Here is a 19225-nt window from a genome sequence, read left to right as displayed (position 1 = left end):
CTTCTCACTTACTTGTCTTAATGTGAATATTAGGTCTTGCGTGCTTCTGTCCTTCCTGAATCCACACTGTGTGTCTTCCATAGTTGTTTCTATTTGTGTTTTTATTCTTGTCTCTAGTATTCTTGCTAATACCTTCCCAGGGATACTTGATATGGTGATACCTCGGTAATTATTACAGTTTCTCTTGTCTCCCTTTTTGTGTATTGGTAATATAATGTCTTTCTTCCAGTCCTTTGGTAATTCTGCTCTATTTATGATATCATTCATTAGTTCTTTCATGCTATCCATTCCCTCTGTCCCCATGAATTTTATCATTTCCGGGGTGATATGATCCTTGCCTGGTGCTTTGCCCAGTTTTACTCTTTCTATTGCTTTCTCTAATTCCTCTCTTGTTATGGATTCCACTTGTTGTTCTTCATTCCTTTCTTGTATCTCCCCTATGTTGTCCTTGTCTACATGAGTTAGCTCTTTGAAATGTTCTCTCCATCTTTCCATTATTTGTTTTTCTTCTGTTAGTACGTTTCCATTCTTGTCTTTTATATTCGGCATCGTGTGCTCTTTCTTTTGTCTGAGTTGTTTTAATGCGCCGTAGAAGAGTTTTTGGTTTTCCCTATAATTTTTTGTCATTTTTTGTCCAAATATCTCCCATGACCTTTCCTTTCCTGCTTTCACCGCTATTTTAACCTCTTTCCTTTTTTCTTTATATGCTTCGTAATCTTCCGGGTGTTTTGTGCTTAGGTATCTTTTCCATTTGTCTTTTTTGTTCTTTATTTTCTCTCGTATTTCTTCCGTCCACCATTCTGTTCTCCTCATGTTAGTGTTTGCTATTTTTGCTTTCCCGCAAGTTTCCTCAGCTGCTTTGATTATGCTGGTTTTTAGATATTCCCATTTTTTTTCTATATTTGTATTTTTTGCCCTACCTTTCAAAGTATTATCTAAGTTTTCTTGGAATTTCTTCTTATATATTTCCTCTTTTAATTTGTAACTTTTTATTTTTTCATTTACTACCTTTCTTCTCTTTTCTTCTTTTTCCTCTGTTGTTCTCATTCTCATTATTACTAGATGGTGGTCACTGCCAATCTCCGAGCCTCTTTTCACTTTCGTATCCTGTACTCTTTTCCATTTGTTGCTGCTTACCAAAAAGTAATCTATGATTGATTTTTCGTTTCTGCTGTCTTGTACTCTCGTGTATTTGTGTACTTCTTTATGTTTAAATTTTGTATTTGTTATAACTAGAGACTGGAAAATATGCACTAAAAAATGTCTAAAATATGCATGCAATATGCATTTTAAAACAAGCTGAATATGCACAATTAACATGCAAATATGCATTTATATATGCACTTATTTTTATATGAATAATTTTATGGTTTACGTTAAATACATAAATAAATAAAAAATAATAAAAATAAATAAATAGGTTTGAATTTAAACCAAATTGTATTATTATTTCTTAATATATTTTTTTAACTTCAGGTTTTGTGACAAATAAAACGGCAAAATATTTTATTTTGACCACAAGATAAATAAGAGTACAATAAAATAAATGTACATATTTTTATTGTTACAATATTGATTCATATTTTCTAAACTAATATTATAAAAAGAGTACAATAAAACAAATTTACATATTTTTATTGTTACAATAAATAATCATATATTGATTCATATTTTCTAAACTAATATTATGTCTTCTATCTGTTAATATTTGTTTATAGGCAGAAAAAGATCTCTCAACGTCACAAGATGTAATTGGGGCATATTTAAACTTTGCTATTAGAGACGGATCCATATTAATATTTTCATCGAAGTTTCCAAAATTGATTATATTATTTATTGAACGCAATAAAGTGAAACCCTCATTTTTGTTTAAAACGTCATCAAGTTTATCTTTAATTTTTACTCCAATTTCCCCATTCAGATTTGTTATTTTCTGTTTAACCGAATCAACAATAGACATACTATTGTGAAGACATAAATTTTGAGCCTCTAATTTTGTAATTGAACTTTCAATGATATCGAAATTCGATTTTATATACAACAATTGATTTTTAATAGACTTTTCTTTAAAAATATTTTGACAGTTATCAATAGCGGTACAAGTCGGATCAAAACTTGAAATAACGCTTTTGATGTCGTCGTAGTGTTCAGATAAAAATATAGCACTTTTAAGCCAAGTTCCCCATCTGGTTAATACTGGTTCTGGTGGTAAAGGAATATCGGGAAGCATCTCCCTATATACCTGTACACGTAGTGGTGCTTTCAGAAATACTTTTTTTACATTATTTATTAAGGTGTTTACATTGGGAAATTCAATTCTAACTTTCTCTGCAACTCTGTTTAGGCCGTGCGCCAAACATGTACAGTGAATTAAATTAGGGAAAAAGATTTTAAGATTGGATGCAGCTTTCATCATATATGAGGCGGCATCACTAAGCATTAATAATATTTTTTCAAATGGTACTTGATCAGGTAAAAAAAAATTTGTTAGGGATTCGTTAACAAATCTAGCTATTGTAGCATAGTTTGTTTTTTCCAAACATTTTACACTAATTAAGTATGAGTTTTTAAAATCGCCAGAGTCGTTAAGAACTCCAACAATTAGATTCGCAATTTGTCGACCCTTTGTATCCGTTGTTTCGTCGACGGAAATCCAAAGATATTCGGCTTTTAACTGATTTTTAATACTCGTCATCACATCTTTGTAACATGCACTGACATATTTTTTCCGAAGAGTTGAAGAACTTGGTATTTGAGCTGGTTTATCTTTAATCTTGCAATAAGTTTTTAAAAAGTTTTGACACGATTTATGTTCTAACTTGTGCAGAGGGATATTGCAGTTCAAAAAAAAATGGCATAAATCCTTTGCAAAGGTTTCTTGCCCAACTGACGTATTCTGAATCTGCAAACTGTTCTGTAGAATCTGCTGGCGAGGTTTATTATCATTTTTTGATAGCTTAGTTTGGTGAAGTGAAGTTTTTATGTGTTGAACTACTTGGAATTTCTTTTGACATGGAATCTGGAATATAATGATAATGATGTTTTAGATGTTTTCGTAAATAGATACCTACATTAAAATGATCAAACTTTTTAAACCTCCCCCAATTTTTTTTTATTTCTCAAAGTGAAATTGAAATCGTCAAACAATAAAGTACAGTCAGTGTACCGTAGTATACAGGGTGGGCCACTCTCAACACCTCGCTCTGTATAAGCCAAACCGTTGCGAACTTTAAAAAACAGTTTTTGAAGAAATGGGACGGTTTGTCATTTTAGAATAGACAGACACATAGATGTGCAAAGAAGTTTGATAAGTTTAAAAATCTATTGAAGTGGAGAACTTACCTTTTTATCACAAATGGTGCAAAACATACTTTCACTGTCGATAACTTTTAGATGATTGTTACTTCCAATCCAACTTCTGAGAAGACTTGATTTTTCCCTTGCTACTTTAGGCATTTTCACAATAATAATAAAATGATTTTTTTACACAGTATAGTCAATAACTTGCAATCACAAAAGTTGAATAATCGGCGATTGATTTAAGACTAACCATTCATAAAATAAAATAATCTATCCTACCCTTAAAATGCTTAAAATTTCGTTTTGGTTGGTTTTCCCAGAATAATTCATAGTTGGCCGACACCAGCAGAAAGTACAGGTAATATTTGTAATGTTATTCAAAATATAATCGGTATTTACTTAGGTAATTTGTAAATTCTGAGAAGTCTATAAATCTTAAATATCCGGATAATGATACCTGCAGCTATAAATAACGCCCATTATGTTTATGGGTACAACAACAAAGGAGCTTAACAGCAAAATATTTACTTTCACATTTTATTTTAATGGATGTTGATGTTACTAATATATACCTTATTTTTAAATGGGGTAGAGTAAATTCCCATCAAAATATGCATTTATATGCTCTTAAATCTCCAAATATGCAAGGCATATGCATTTATGAAAAACATGAGAAATATGCAGCATATATATGCATATGCATTTTGCATATAATCCAGTCTTTAGTTATAACTAGTTTATTCTCCATACATATTTCTATTATTCTTTCACCATTTCTGTTTAGCATTTCTTCTCCTTCTTTTCCCATGCACTCCTCTATTCCGCTGTTGTTGTTTCCGACTCTACCGTTTAGATCTCCCATTACAATTATGTTTTCTTCCCCATTATCAATTTGCATTTGGAGCTCCTCGAAAAATTTATCTTTCTCTTCCTTTCTTGCATCTTCATTTACTCCGTAGGCTGTTATTATTGTCCATATTTCTTCGTCCATCAGTTTAATTTTCACCGATAATATTCTCTGGTTAACATATGTTTCTTCTATAACGTGTTGTAGTCTATTCGGTGCAATTATTATCCCGACTCCTTCTTTTGCTCTCTCTTTTGTATCCGCTCCTACCCAAAGTAACCAATATCCTTTGTGTATTTTCTTAAGACCTTTTCCTTTCATCTTCGTTTCTGTTATTCCTAGTATTTCTATTTTTTGTCTTATCATATCTTCTACCAGTTCTTCCTCTTTTCCATTGATGCTTCTCACATTCCATGTTCCCATTTTTATCTCTCCTTTTTTCTGCAATCTAGCTTTCCCCTTTTTCCTATTTTCATCCTTGTTTACCTTTGCATCATCTTTTTCCCTATCGCTTTTCCCATTCATTGCCTTGGTTGTCATTGTTGTGGGTCCGGTCTCATTATTTTCTTTTAGTTTTTTGAAGTCCCTTCCCCGATATTTCTGTGAGTTAGTATAAGTTTCTCTTTATTATGGTCCCATTTCCACTCCTTTCCATTAATCTCCAGTTTCATATATCCTATCTTCGTAGTATTACCTTTGTCTTTTTCTTCTTTTGCCATTTTCCTAATTTTTGCTTGTATTTCCCTTTCCTTTCTTGTTAAATCTGATTCTATATACACCTTTTGTCCCTGTAGATTTTTCAGTTTTCCTTTGTTTTTTAGTACACTCATCTTATCCGTTAGGTTTTCCATTTCTGCTACAAAGATTTGGTCGCCGATCTTCACCGCTCCTCTCAGTCTGACCTCTAATTTCAGATTTCTTCCTATGAAGTGTTCTACTGACTCCTTTACAGGCTTTCCGTCGGTAGCATCTAGTGTTAGGCCTTTTAATACTATATTATTTCTCCGTCTATCTTTTTCCAATTGTTCTATTCTATTGTTTGCCATTTTTAAACCTTCTTCCAATTTTTCGTTTTTTTCTTTCAGCTCCTTAATATATTCCATCGTTTCTTTTTGGTCTTTCCGTATGGTTCTTATTTCTGCCATCATTTCATCATTTTTCCACATAACTTCCCGCATCATTTTTATCATCTCTTCATTTGTGTCGTTGCTTTTATTCGGTGTTCGTCTCGTCAGGTTACTCTTTTCAAAATATAATTTATCTTCTTTATATTTTTTCTTCTTAGATTCTTCGTCGCCACTATCAGATAGTTCTTCATTCTTTCTATAGGTTTCCTTTCGGATTGTTCCTGTTCCGCCACTGGCCATTTTAAATTAAATGTTAACCTCAGCACTAATATAAATATTATTATTATACACTTAGAAGTTTATTTTTATTTCGCACAAGAACGCTTTTTAAGTTTAACGATTATCGATAACGATAGGTCTTTTAAAAAACCGGTGTTTTTATTGTGATAGGTTTCGAATTCGAAATTACCTTATCGCCAATACACCTGCCACACGACCTCTCGCCTCGCTTGCCAAACTCGAACTCCAAATGATAATGTATGATAATGTAATGTACTTAACAATACCACTATATACCCTTGACAACTGTTTATTTTTTAAAGTTAATAATTGTTTGATGAGCCTTTCGATAGGTTAGGTTAGGTTTATTATTAAATTTTATTTTGATAAATAATCGGTATTGTTTCTCTCTCTCTCTCTCTCTCTCTCTCTCTCTCTCTCTCTCTCTCTCTCTCTCTCTCTCTCTCTCTCTCTCTCTCTCTATCTCTTCCTGTAATCCCTTCCCAGCGCATCCTTTTCTGTTTTATTCTTTCGAAATTTGCTATACAAGTATTTTCCATTGCTCTCTGTTTCTCGCTCTCTGTTGGACTTCTCTCCATCTCAGGCCAATTCTTTCATGATCTCTTATTACAGTTCTTCTCCAGCTATTATCAGGTCTTCCTCGTCTTCTTATTTCGTCTGGTTGGTATTCGAGTGCTTGTTTGGTTATATTATTTCGATCCTTCCCCAGAGTCCGTATAATCCATTTCCATTTCATATTTTTAATCGTGACTGTTATTTTCTCTTATTTTGTTCTTCTCCGTAGATCTATGTTTTTTATTTTATCTGGCCAGTATATTTTTAGGATTTTCCTCAACGATTTTTTATAAAGGTTTGTAATTTTTTGCTAGTTGTTTCTTCCTGTCTCTTCCTGTAAATATTTTGATTTTGGTTAATTCTGATATATCGCGTGTGTTCCAGTTTTTCCTTAATGCATTATGATTATACAGGGTGTTAGTAAATAAGTATGAAAAATTTTAAGAGCTATTTCTACATGAAAAATTAATGCCAGTTTGCTCTATAAACATATGTCCGCAAATGCTTATTTTCGGAGATACGGGGTGTTGAAATTTTTATTTCAAACTTCCAATTTATTTATTGCTCTAAGACCAGTTGAGCTATGAAAACGAAATTTGGTGAGTTTTAGGGGGTAGTTATTACAAATTTTATGACATACAATTAAGAATTTTGTATTCATCATTGGCGCGCCTACGGGCAATGGTCTGAATTATTTTAAAGAAAAAAAATAGTACGCCACTGAGATATTTCGAATTAGAAATTATTTTTAAATTTCGCATCTAATTTATGATAAAAAACCTTTCTTGCCTTTTTTTCATATGATGCACCTTTTTTATGCAGAAAAATAAAACATCTTGGCGCATATTTTTCATTTCTTAATACATCATCAAGAACTATCCAATATAATAATACTTAACTAGAACAATAACAGAAAATATTACTAATACCATTTCAACTAGGTGCAAAGCTGCAAGAAATGTTTAAAATGATCTCCTTTACAGGTAACAGAAGAATTTTATATTCATCATTGGCGCGCGTACAGGTAATGGTCTGAATTTTTTTAAGAGAAAAATAGTACGCCACTGAGATATGTAAAACTAAAAATCATTTTATATTTGAACTAATTTTCTATGCATATGGAAACTACCTCAAATACTTGGTAAGCGTTAAGATGTTTTATTTTTTTGTATAAAAACGGCGCCTCATATGAAAAAAAGGAAAGAAAGATTTTTTATCGTAAATTGAAAGAGGAATTCAAAAATGATTTTTAGTTTGACATATCTCAGTGGCGTGCTATTGTTTTCTTCAAAAGATTCAGACCATTACCCGTACGCGCGCCAATGATGAATATAAAATTCTTCTGTTATCTGTAAAGGAGATCATTTTAAACATTTCTTGCAGCTTTATACCTAATTGAAATCTTATTAGTAATATTTTCAGTTATTGTTCTAGTTTAGTATTATTATATTGGATAGTTCTTGATGATGTATTAAGAAATGAAAAATACGCGTCAAGATGTTTTATTTTTCTGCATAAAAACGGTGCATCATATGAAAAAAGGCAAGAAAGGTTTTTTATCATAAATTAGACGTGGAATTTAAAAATAATTTTTAATTCGAAATGTCTCAGTGGCGTACTATTTTTTTCTTTAAAAAAATTCAGACCATTGCCCGTAGGGGCGCCAATGATGAATACAAAATTTTAAATTGTATGTCAAAAAATTTGTAATAACTACCTCCTAAAACTCACCAAATTTCATTTTCATAGCTCAACTGGTCTTAGAGCAATAAATAAAGTGGCAGTTTGAAATAAAAATTTCAACACCCCGTATCTCCGAAACTAAGCATTTGCGGACATATGTTTATAGAGAAAACTGGTATTAATTTTTCATGTAGAATTAGCCCTTAAAATGTTTCATACTTATTTACTAACACCCGTATAATGAGTGCATATTTTGCCTTTACTATCCTTTTTTCTACATCTGATCTACTAAATAGCTTTATTCCGCTAACTGTTCACTGTAATGAAAATCTATGCACAATGGAATTTTACTTATTAAATAATAAGCTACAATTTAGTAGTCCATAAGTTTTTTCGTATCTCCAGTATTTTCGGAGATATTTTGAAGTAAAAGGTGACAAATAGGAAATTGCAAAAAGTCAATTTTTCTTTAAACTCCACTTTTTCTAAAATTGGGCCTTTTAAATAGGTCAAACTTCTTGGGCGTATTGATAATACGAATATAAAAGGAACTACTTACAGAAAGGTGAAGATCAATTTTTAATTAGAAGGGTAGTTGGGGGGCTGTTTTCACTGATTTTTTCATAGAGAATAGCAGGTACCGACCTTTTTTGATCATAAGTCTCTTAATTTTCATGCTAGCAGCTTCATATTATTTTTTGAAAGGTCTAACAGTATACTCGAAAAAAGATTGTTTAAGTTTAATTTAATTTGTGTTACTAAAAGATTAATTTTTGATATCTACAAGTTTTTTATTAAATGCATATTTTTCGATGTATTCTCAAAAAACCCTCTACAGTGGAGTCACTGAAGGTGGATATGAGCTATTACCTCCGATTTCATTGAACCTCCATCGATTTGTATAAAAATTGGTGAGTGGTTAGAGGCTATCTCAAGGAACAAAGGTGACATGGTGCCAACTTGCGCTTTTACCCTGGGGGTGGATGCCACCCCTTCTCGGGGGTGAAAATTATTTTATTGAAAATAACCCCATAATTCAATAGAGAAGCAAATTCTAAGCAAAATTTATTATATAAAGTTATTAAAATAAATCAAAACTTTTTGAGTTATTAAAGACCAAAGAGTTTAATATTTCTTGAGAAAATGCATGTTTTACACCGATTCTTCATCAATAACTCAAAAACTATAAGTTTTTACAAAAAAGTTATTATTACTAAAATTGAAGCTAATAAAAAATGAAATAAACTCCTTACTAGAAAAACCTTTTAGTGTTAACTAAAAGTGAGTTATAGGTAATTCAATGTATATTTTTTTTCGGCGAGTAAAAAAATCTACGTATTCAAACTGAAATCACGGGAAAATGATGCATTTTATAACATAAACTTATTAAACATTTGTCAAAGTACTTAAAAATATCTATCAAATGAGCCCCCGAACATGTTGATAGCATTAAAATTTATGCTCCAAAATGTTTTCAAAATTTATCTTTTAAAAATGTCTCCAAAAAATGTTACTGTTTTTTTTAATAACTCCGTTCATTTTTACGATGTAAGGTTCATCTAAAAACCGTTTAAAAGCTAATTTCAAGGGCTATTTCATCAAGTTAAACTTAATCTCTTAAACCCCTTATTTTTTTAAAATAAAAGGTTAAATGGCCCCGGTTGTATGGTTCTCACAGCAAAATTTAATATTTAAACGTTTCTATCTCGGTTATTTTTTACCCTGTAGAAACAATAAAACAGGTAAAGTATTTGTCACAAAAAAATCTAAAATTTGGTTATATATTATTTTTACGTGTATTGAGTATTTTTGGAGTTATTATCAAAAGAATATAAAAATTACAATAATTTTAAAAATTACAATTTTTTTTAAATTATATCTTTTTTTCAAAAATATGCATTTTAAACCGGTCAAAATTATCGAAATCATTACTTATGCTAATATGAAGAAGTTCCTATAAGGATTATTATAAATTTTATTTTTTATGGAAAATCGCGTATGATTTATTTTTCACTTTTTCTTAAAAAATTCCAAAGGGTTCTTTTATTTTCATCATAACTTGCTTAATTTTAACGCTTTTAACTTGCTTCGCAGCTCATTTGATAGGTATTCTGAAGTAATTTGACAAATGTTTAGCAGGTATATTTTATATATTGCATCGTTTTCCCGTTATTTAAGCTTGAATACTTAGATTTGAGTACTCGTCGAAAAAAATACACATTAAATTGCCAATAACTCACTTTGATATAACATTAGTTTAGTTCTTTAAGTGAGGAATGTATTAAATTTCTTTATACAGCGGCATGATATAGAAAATGATCCTTGGACTATTCCCTACCTTCTGTGAAAATTTGAAGTAAATCCATGCTGGACGAAACAATTGCGAGTCAAAATGCTTCATTTCCTCGACTATAGAAGGAGGAGAAACAATCAGTAAATGTAACGAATATAAATACCTGGGTATGAATATGAAAATCACGAATGATGGAACACTGGACGGAGCCGTTAAAGAACGAAACACTCAGGGCAGGAAAGTAATTAGGCTCCTAAACTCAGTACTCTGGGACAAGCAGATAAACAACCAAAACAAGAAAAAGATCTATAACGCCGTAGTGAAAAGCATTATAACATACAGCTGCGAAGTATGGCATATGAAGGAAAAATCAAAATGAATGTTAGAGGTCACCGAAATGGATTTCTGGAGAAGGGCTGCAGGAAGATCAAGAAGAGAACATGTCACCAATGAACGGATACGAGAAATAATGAACGTCACACATACAATAAATGACGAAATTAACGAAATACAACTACGATGGTTTGGTCACGTACAAAGAATGCATGATGACAGAAAACAAATAATAATACTATACACTTCGCGCTCGTTTTGGCATCCGTTATACTGGCAACAATGTACTTATGGTATCCGGTAAAATATTTAACCTTTGGTCTTGTTTACGTGAGAATTTAGTTAAAGAACCCAGACAAATTATATTTATATCTTTTGCTATTTTGGCGTTTTGTCATAGAAAATCAGTTTTATAAATAAAAATCTTTTAGAATCCTAAATTTATTCTTTAAACACTTGCTCTGTAGAATGTAGAATTAACAGGAAAAATTATAATTTTATAATTAGGTAGTTGTATTTTGCTTGACCGGTTTCACAAAGTTTGTCTTTGCATCATCAAACGGTTTAATATAATTAGATTTTTAATGGTAATGGCCAACGTTACACTAAAACAAATAATATGGAGAATAGAAGATTATGTAAGGTACATTCCATGTCAAATCACTCAGGCAAAAAATTTTGGATCTCCGATTTGTCTGAAAATTGGTATATAGCTTCTGCGTGACGTAAAAATAAGATATTTAAGGTCAAAAAATCTTCTTCTTTTTTTCTCAAAATGTTATTTTATGCGATTTTACAGTGATTTGGTGTTTATTTAAACAAATTTTCTGTGGCAAAGTATCAATGAAAAACATAATATTTTAATAGAGGGGACTCAAAAATGTCATCATATGGCATATGGCACAAGTTATTTTGATTCAGAACAAGGTTTTGATCAAATTTTATAGTGTAGAAAACGTTAAAATACCGTTTTTTTACATTATTCTCCATTCCCAAAATACATCATCATCGATTTGGCTAAAAATTTGCCCACAGATAGCCAAAATATAGGACTTTAAGTAGTTAGAAGGATTTGAATTATATTACAATACCAAAAAAGTTACATGCAGTAATATCAGACTCAAAAGTATATTATTCCAGTCACAGTCGGAATAGCATTTGACCTTGCATGCCGAGCTGCCCAAAATTTTATTTTTCTAACCTTTAGGGGAGTCAATAGTAGCCTAAATTTAAAATCACGAATGAATTCCTTCTTTACGTTAGCCGCCATCTTGATTTTAAAGGAGAACCTGTTTTGCTCATTATCTCAATTTTTAACTTTTCGACAAAAATGGTAGAAACTAAAATTGTTCCTATTTATTTTACTATTTACTATTTACTATTTACTATTTACTATTTACTATTTACTATTTACTATTTACTATTTACTATTTACTATTTACTATTTACTATTTACTATTTACTATTTACTATTTACTATTTACTATTTACTATTTACTATTTACTATTTACTATTTACTATTTACTATTTACTATTTACTATTTACTATTTACTATTTACTATTTACTATTTACTATTTACTATTTACTATTTACTATTTACTATTTACTATTTACTATTTACTATTTACTATTTACTATTTACTATTTACTATTTACTATTTACTATTTACTATTTACTATTTACTATTTACTATTTACTATTTACTATTTACTATTTACTATTTACTATTTACTATTTACTATTTACTATTTACTATTTACTATTTACTATTTACTATTTACTATTTACTATTTACTATTTACTATTTACTATTTACTATTTACTACTTACTATTTACTATTTACTATTTACAATTACTATTGAAACTATTTACAATTACATATTACAATTTCTTTTTACCAATGTTTTCCATTTATACTTTACGATAGAAAATGCAAATTTGGTTAAATAAACACCAAATCAATGTAAAATCGCATAAAATAACATTTTGAGAAAAAAGAAGAAGAATATTTTTTGACCTTAAATACAGTCGGAAAAATGAAAGAATACCCATGAGCGATCACCTCAATCACTTATTTTGTATTTGCTGTCTTTTTCTATAAATAACAAACGTTAGTTATAGAAAAAGAGAGCAAATACAAAATAAGTGATTGATGTGATCGTTCATGGGTATTGTTTCATTTTTCCGACTGTATTTAAGGTCAAAAAATCTTCTTCTATCCTAAGGTCTTCTTATAATAGCTTCTGCAACCTTGTTTATCCAAGTATTTTCTACTCTGCGTACGTGGCCGTACTTTACGTGGCCGTACTATTTTAGTCTTCTCTCTTCTATATATTGCAGGGCATCTTTTTCCACTTGCATTCTTCTCCTTATCTCCTCATTTTTTATTCTGTCTCTTCTGGTGAGACCACAGCATCTTCTCCAGTATTTCATTTCGGTTGCCAGAATGCTCTTTCGGGCATTTTTGTTTATAACCCAAATTTTTGCGGCATATCTTAATCTCGGCACAAGTACTAAAACAACTTCCTCGTAGGGCCATTATTATGCTAACAGTAATATTTAATCGCATGCTAAGTTTATCATACTTTCCAAAAATATGGAAATTTGCAGAAATTATAATGATCCTTAAGCCAGGCAAAGCTCCCAATGAAGTAACATCTTATCGACCCATCAGCCTACTCCCAATCGTTAGCAAAGTTTTTGAAAGATTGCTGCTATAAAGAATATACGCAGATCATGAATTCCTAACATTACTACCAGAACATCAGTTTGGTTTTCGGGAAAATCACTCTACTGCACAAGCCCATCGAATAGTAAATGAAATATCAAAAACTCTCGAAGAAAAGAAATACTGCAACGCTGTATTCCTAGATATCTCAGAAGCGTTTGACAAAGTTTGGCACAGAGGACTGCTTTACAAAGTAAAATTAGCACTATCTAGTAACTATTTCCTCCTAATCAAATCCTACTTATCAAATAGATATTTCTCAGTAAAATTAAAAGACCAACAATCCAGCCTCTATCCTATTAACTCCGGAGTTCCGCAAGGTAGTGTTCTCGGACCGCTGCTTTTCTCACTCTACACAGCCGATATACCGGAGTCTCCTAATACTACGATCGCTTCCTTTGCTGATGACGTAGCAATACTAGCAGTAAATGAAGATCACATACAAGTCTCACAAGACCTGCAACACCATCTGGACATACTCAGTGAATGGTACACAAAATGGTGAACTTAAGTAAATAAAACAAAAGCATCTCAAATAACGTTTACAAACCGCCACAACACATGCCCACCTGTAAGAGGAAAATGTACGAATACCAACAGTAACAGAAGCTAAATACCTTGGCCTCCATCGTGACCAACGTCTTACTTGGAAAAAACATATACAGACTAAAAGAAGACAACTAGACTGGAAGTTTCGGCAAATGTATTGGCTCCTTGGACGCAGATCAAAACTCAATATCCAAAACAAAATTCTGCTGTACAAAGCAATAATCAAACCTATTTGGTACTACGGACTACACCTCTGGGGCTGTGCAAAGTCAACATCACTGAATATCATTCAAAGATTTCAGTCGAAAGTTCTAAGATCAATAGTGGGTGCACCCTGGTATGTAACTAATCAAACACTTCACGAAGACTTAAATATACCTTTCATCAGAGAAGAAATCCATCGAGCCTCGGAATCACAAAACGAGCGTACCATTCACCATGACAACGAGTTAGTAAGGGAATTATTTCATAATGGCCCTGTCACAAGGAGACTAGATAGAACCTGGCCTCAGGACCTATTTTAAAACTTTAAACGTAAATAGAATAAGATGAGACATCATTGGAAGTCTCTTCTTCATGGCCAAAAACATGGAAAAAATTTACTTAATACTCTTTTAATGATGTAGATTGTAAATAAACATAATTACATAAAAAAAATATGTCATGATGCTTCTCACTATTGTTTGGTATATCATTTTTTTTATTTCCCGTAATGTTCTTATTTCAGATTACATTATGGAGTTGTCTGAAGCAAGATCTTGTTTGTCCCAATCTATTTTATATTTCTGCTTCTGTTGTTCCGTTTTTTGACATTATACAGCCCAAATATTTAAAATCCTTCGTTCCTTTTATTTCTACTTGTTCTTCTATTTCTAAGTTTTTGACGTCTTCTTCCGATATTGCTAAGTATGTATTCCGTTTTCTTCATATAAATTTCCAGGCTCACCTTTTGTATTCCTCTTTTAGTTTTCTGCAACTGATATCCTCTGCAACATGCAAATGGTATCCTCTTCATCTTGAGACATAACCACCTGATCGTCTGCGAAACACAATGTGTAGAGGTAATCGTCTCTTATCGGTATTCCCATACCCCTACATTTTGTTTTCCAAGTTGTTAGTGCGTGTTCTAAAAATATTTTAAATACAGTTAGTGACGTTGGGCATTGGGCATCCCTGTAGTAATCCTATTGTTGTTTTGAAGATAGCAACTGCCTTGTTTTCTATTTTTATATTTGTTTCATTTCCACTCTACATGTTCTTGATGCTTGTGTTAGGTTAGGTGGTATCCCTATTTTAGTCATTGCTTTGTACAGTTCTTTCCTTGGCACAGGTCGTATGCCTTCGTAAGGTCTATAAACACCATGTGTAAATCTTTGTTCTTATCTCTTCTTTTTTTCTCTATTGGCTGTTGTATTATATGTATGGATATGATCTAGACATGATTTCCCTGCTGTGAAACCTGCTTGTTCTTCTCCGATTTTACGTTCTATATTTTTATCTATTTTGTTCCTGAGGATCCTGCCATACAGTCTTCCCATTGTAGTGATGACGCTTATCCCCCTGTAATTTTCGCAATCTTTTCTGTTCCCTTTTTGTATATTGATGTTAAGTAGGATTCTTACCATTGTTTAGGGATGTCGTCTCCATTTATTGCTCTTTCCATGATTCGGCATATCATTCTTCTTAATTTCTCTGTTCCATATTTGATTTGTTCCACCATTCCATTTTAATTAAATGTACGTTAGTATTATGCTTTTCGTCTGTTCTTAAATTTCTAAGGGTTTGCCAAACTTCAGATACTTTCGTTCCTCCCATATATCTATTCAATTCAGCGCATTTAATTTCCCACATTTCGTTTTTTCTTTCTGCAACTTTCCTTTTCACTTCTCTGTTTAACCGGGCATAATATATCTTTCTACCTTCACCGTCTTGTGAAACTAACCATGTCTGGTAAACTTTCTTTTTGTTTTCTATCAAGGATTCTAGATCTTGTGACCACTATTCTGGGTATTCTCTTTTAATGTTTTCCTTTTTTCCTAGCCCTTCTTCTGCTGCTCCATGAATGGCTTTCTTTACCTCCTCGTATATAGCTTCTGCGTTTCTATCTACTATGTCATGTTGTTTAGTTTTGCAACTAGTCTCCATTTACCTATACATAAAATATTATATAAAAATAATAATTAATGTTTAATTATTTAAGTAGTAAATGTACGAAAAAATATAAAATCTTTTCATTATCATAAATAATTTCAATTCAAATACTGATTTGAAGACGTGTCTGTAGATTGTAGATTGTAGATAAATAATTTGACCAGGGCGTCGACGTCGGACCGTTGAGTATCGAGAAGTTATATCTTTAACACATGCCGACACAGAGTTGGTGACATAATTAAGAATTTAGTTGTTTAGTCTACGATGATTTATGGTTAACGGTGCGAATATGATTTTGAGAAAAAAATATTTGAAGATGATATTAGGTTCATAAAGTCAAAATCTATTCACTTGTCATCATTTTTTTTTTGTTAAGAAAAGGTAACAATCTCGTATTAATAGAATCACATTATTAGCCTTCACTTTATTTTATTATTTGGTATTATCTAATAAAGTTATAAACTTCTCATTATAAATTTAGAAAACATTACAAGAATAGAACCAAATTTAAATAAAGAACCAAAACACGGACCCACTTTAAATAACTTTTTCAAATACTTTTCAATTACGATTAAGTGAAGGACGTTATAACAGTAGAATAGGGTGACCAAACATTCCGTAAAAATGGGATTGTCCCGTTTTTTAACGATTTGTCCCGGGGTCCCGAAAAAGTCTCTCGGGACGCCTAAATGTCCCAAATGTTTGCTTTTGGTTGATTTTTTGTAACTGACCATATTTTCCCTCTTTAATTTTTCTTCAATTGCGGCATTAGTTTTCATTCGTATTTCTCTCTCTTTTGCTACATTGTGGCCCAGTATTATTCTCATTCTGTGTTATTAGATAGTTCTGAGTTATTGTGTCATCCTTCCCTACCGTCATGTATTTTGTTTTTTGCTTGTTTATCTCTAGTCCTATTCTCTTCGCTTCCTTATGTAATTTTCCAAGTGCTTTTGAAAGTGTCATCTTTGCCTTCTCTATTATGACTACATCATCTGCATTATGTTACTAGTTAAAGTTGATCTGTAATGTTTTTTTTTGCACAGTTTGTCCTTCTCATGATTACTTTCAATATAAGATTAAATCATGTCGTAGCGAGATACAGTCACCTTGTTTCACACCTTTGTTTTCATTAATCTTCTTAGAAGTTGTTCCGTTGAAACTGATCCTTGCTCTGGTGTTCTTTAGGCTCACTGTTAGCATATGTCTTAATTTTTCTGGGATTCCAACATTCTCTAGCTCCCCCATCATTTTCTTCCGATTGATTGTATCAAAGCGCTTTTGAAATCCATGAATATTAGGTGTATTTCTCTGTTGTATTCTCTCGATTTTTGAATTATTTGCTCCACTGTATGTATGGAACTAATCATCGACCTTCCCGGTCTGAACCCGTTCTGGTATTCTTCTAATATTCGTTTAGCGCATGATTCAAGTCTTATGTTTAGTATGTTTGCTAGAATGTTATATGTGGTGTTAAATAAAGTGCTTGCTCTGTAATTCTCGCACTCCTTCCGATCTCCTTTTTATATACAGTAGAACCCCGCAAATCAGAACCCCGCTAATCCGAACGTTCGGCAAATCCGGACCAACGGCAAGTGAAAAAAATTCAAGACAAAAACTTAAAAACATGTTTATTATACAGAGTAAAACCAGAAAATTGAACAATCTACGTTTAATAGGTCTTTGACTCCATAACTTTGTTCTGACGCATGGAAGTGTAGCGAATTGACGCAGTGATGATAAACTATTTACACATAAACATTACATCTACTGGTAACGCAGCAGAGTTATGCTCCACGTAACGTAGAGCCACGCCCAGAGCTTTAGTGGCATCTGCGTGTGACACCCAATATGACAGGGAAACTTCTTTCTCGCTTTCTTCATCTTCATTAGTCATTAGGGTTGCCTTGAGGTTGAACCAAGTCTACAATGTATTCATCCGTAAATTCTTCGCCCCATTTATCGTCAGCTTCAATCCATTCTGTAATTACACTTTCTTCTTAGTTTTCTCATCCATCTTGTATAGGGGAACGGGGAAAATGGAGCTTATTCAAATTAGAAATCAAGCCATGGAGTTAACGACTAAGCACAAATGATGACACTGGCTCTGCATCAGTGACATCAATCTGAGATGGGTGGAAGAGGGAGAGAGACAGGCACAGCGACTCAAAATCAACGACAAAGTAAACTTTCAATTATTAGTTAGGCTAACTTTCGGATAATCCGAACTTTTCGGAATCCGAACAGGCTGTCCCCCCAATTAGTTAGGATTTGCGGGGTTTTACTGTATATAGGTACCTACTATAATATCTGCGTTCCAGTCGGCTGGTAGTCTGTTTTGATCATATTTTTTGTTGTATTAGCTGGTTTATTTCCTTATGTAATTCTCTTCCTCTGTATTTTATTCCACTGTTATTTCATTTTCTTCTGCTGCTTTTCCGTTTTCTATGTTTTTAATATTTGTTTTTGTACGTCTTCTTCTGTGAAAATTTCTACTTCGTTGTTATCTTGTTCTTCTTCATCTGTTTCCTTCATAGCGAATAGCATTTTTTCGTAATATTCTTCTCATATTCTGCTGATCTGTTTGTCTTCAAACAGCGTTTCTCTTTTTTTTTTGTTTTTTAGTACTCTTATTTTAATGCTGGACATATTTTTTTTTATCTGACTTTTTTGTAAAATTGTTGTATTTGATGGTTTTCTCTGTCTTTTTTAATGTCCTCCAGCGAAACCCGTCATTTTTCTTCTTTTTATTTGTTGATTTTGCTGTGTTTCTCGCTATTTTTTATTTTTCCCTGTTTTGTTTTGACGGATTGGTTGTTTATCCACGTCATTCTAGCGTAGTTTTTTAGTTTTCTGCTGTTTCGCAGTCTTGATCGTACGTAAATTACACATTTAAAATTGAAAAGGATTTATAGGTTCCAAATTAGCTAAAAGACGACGTTTTAATCTCTGTTTGGGTATCGCTCCAAACCCTTCTTGGCAGTAGCGCACCCAGGGGGGGATTTGGGAGTTAAACCCTCTTTCCCCCAGGGCATATGAAAAATATATAAATAATAGCAGGAAAATGTAACTTGTCTTTCACAAAATATAGAAAAAAATTTCGACGCCCAAGCCAACCCCCTTCTCCCCAGAGAAAAGTTATAGGTGCGCTACTGCTGCTTGGATGTGTCCCGTTTTTTCAAATTTATGATATGGTCACCCTACAGCAGAAACGCTTCTTAATTCACGAGAGTATTCTACACACTTGTTCTTAATCCAGAATACAGTTTTTTGTGTCAAATTAGAATTTCATAATGGTAGATAAGTTTATTTTAATTTTCTAATTTATTTCAACAGTAAGGCCCCCGCATAATGAAGACTTTTTACCTGCCGATAGTTTAGTCGGGTTGGGCAAAATTAAAGATTTTTCTTTTAAAA

This window comes from Diabrotica virgifera, chromosome 2, assembly GCF_917563875.1.
Source record: "Diabrotica virgifera virgifera chromosome 2, PGI_DIABVI_V3a".
NCBI lineage: Eukaryota > Metazoa > Arthropoda > Insecta > Coleoptera > Chrysomelidae > Diabrotica > Diabrotica virgifera.
The sequence above is the reverse complement of the archived record's forward strand: the minus strand, read 5'-3'. Positions refer to the sequence as shown.